Genomic DNA, 2521 nt, shown 5'->3' on the forward strand with positions numbered 1-2521 from the left:
GTTCCAACCCATCTCCTTCTCTTCCTCTCGCTGTCTTTGTTCATCTGAGTCACTTCAGCTGCTGGAGGCGCACAGAAAATATTTATTTATACGTTTGAACACATGGTTTTACCCTGACTCCTACATTACAACGCCTCTTTAAAACAAAGTTTATTGCATTTACAGAGTTTTTGACCAGTGCTGGTCGATTTATACATCTGCCAAATTGTTTCCATCACCTCTGTGGTTGTCATTTTGTACAAAGAGTATTCAGTGGCTGGCATTTTGTTACAGAAGGATATAAAACTGTCGCAATTTTGAAAAGAGGGTTTCTGCCGTCACTAAGTGGGAGGTTCTTGATATTTGGGAGAAGTTTGTCATTGGGCGTGAGGTTTGAAGAAGCCATAACCATTTGGCTTGTTGAAAACCGGGTAGCTGGACATGTAGCTCGTCGAAATGGCCAGAAAACACCCATATTTTTAAATCTAAATTTCAGTCATAACTTTAGACAGGAAAGTGAAGTCAATAAATTATGTTCACAATAATTTTATTATTGCTATTACGTCATCTTTTAACTTGCCCCACAAGACAAGAGACAAGCCAATCCACCCATTCAGGTTTTGCCAAACTCTGCCCAAATCCAGTAAACTCCACGTATATTCTAAACCCCACCTGTTAGGACAAACTCCGCCCACACAACCAAGTAACTCACCCATTTTGTCAAACTCTACCCAACCACACCAAAGAACTCCACCAATCACGGTTAAGAAGCTCAAGTAGGGGTCTCTGTGAACGAGTGGGCGTGTCCCAACGAAAAGAGATTCTAAAACAACACACCTGATTTGACGGACTTTTTCAAAGGGACACACCTGATTGGACAAAAGGGGCGTTACTGTACGGCACCACTTTTTCTGGAGACCTACTTGGGTCACATTTCTCCTGGTTAACCTTAGTGTTGGGGTCAGGGTCAGAATGTATAGAGGTCAAGCAGGGTCTAAGGATATCGTCATGTAGGCCACGTAGCCCACAGTGTTTTTGCTTTTGACACGCCCACTCTTGTGACACGCCTACTTTGATTCCACAGCTAACCCCTTCTCGCCCACACAGCCAAGTAACTTCCACATTTTGCCAAACTCCACCCATATTGAAGAAAACCTCTGCCTATATTCCAAATGCCACATATCAGGGTTAGGACAAGCTCCACCCACAAAGCCAAGAAACTCCCCCTWWTTGTCAAACTCCACCCACACTGAAGAACCTCTACCTATATTCTAAACTCTGCCAGTAATGTAAGGACAAACTCCGCCCACACAGCCAAGAAACTCCTCCATTTTGCCAAACCCCACCCACGTCAAAGAACCTCCACCTATATTCTAAACTTTACCAATCACAACTAGGACAAACTCCACCCACACACCCAGGAAACTGTCCCTGTGTACTGCAGAGACCCCCTACTTGGTAATTTTGCCCTCATACATGTATTACCTGTACATATCCCTGTCTGCACGAATCAAATTGATACCTRCCGTATTTCTACATCCATTGGTTTTCTTTACCTGACTTTTTTTTTCCAAGTCACTGGGAGCGGACACCTGTATGAGAGGACACCCTGGACAGGTCAGCAGTCCAACACAGGGACAAACAGAGACAAACAGGACAAACAGGATAAACAGGACAAACAGGACAAACAGCCATTCACAGTCAGCAGTTCATTAACCTAACATGAATGTTTTTGGTCTCTGGAGTGCCCAGAGAAAACCCACATATGCACACAGGAAGAACATAAAAACCAACACTGAACTAATGACTGACTTGTGAAGACATTCAGAGGTCTTTCAAGTCACTTTTTTAACTTGTCTCTCTGGAAAAAGACCAAAATCAAACTCAGAAATGTTTCAGAAACACCATATTTAGTACCACAAAGTCTTTCCTTATCTTGGTGTTGAAGAACAGCTGGACTGTGTTCAGGTTTCCCAACATTTTGTAAACAGAGCGACTCTGAGCAGAGCAGATGATTCGTTCTGTGTTTCCCCACAGGAAGAGCAGACGTGGGAGCGTGCACAGCGACACAGGGGATGGCGCAGTGATTAAACAGGGGTACGTTACCCCCGTCCATGTGGCTCAGCTTTGTTGAAATGGACTTTCGTAACCCTGATGAACTCATCGACCGCAGCCATCTGCAGTGCTTGGTAAAACATGTGAGACGCGCACAGACAAGATGGAAATCATTTGGTAAAGTTCTGTTTCTAAAACTTAAACACAAACAGGATCAGACAAAAACCCTTATGAGGACATGAGCTGACTTCCTGTCAATGTGGACAAATCCTGTGGGACCAGTGACGACATCATGGAGACATGTTTGTGTTTTTGATGACAGAGTCTTTTTAGTAGTTTGACTTTCAAATAAACTATAGATTTATTAAAAAATAGTCTTTTTATAGAAATCTCTGAACTATCCATCCATCAGTCCATCCATCCATCCATCCATCCATCCATCCATCCATCCATCCATCCATCCATCCATCCATCCATCCATCCATCC

The sequence above is a fragment of the Austrofundulus limnaeus genome, unplaced genomic scaffold (genome assembly GCF_001266775.1).
Source record: "Austrofundulus limnaeus strain Quisiro unplaced genomic scaffold, Austrofundulus_limnaeus-1.0 Scaffold327, whole genome shotgun sequence".
Taxonomy (NCBI): Eukaryota; Metazoa; Chordata; class Actinopteri; order Cyprinodontiformes; family Rivulidae; genus Austrofundulus; species Austrofundulus limnaeus.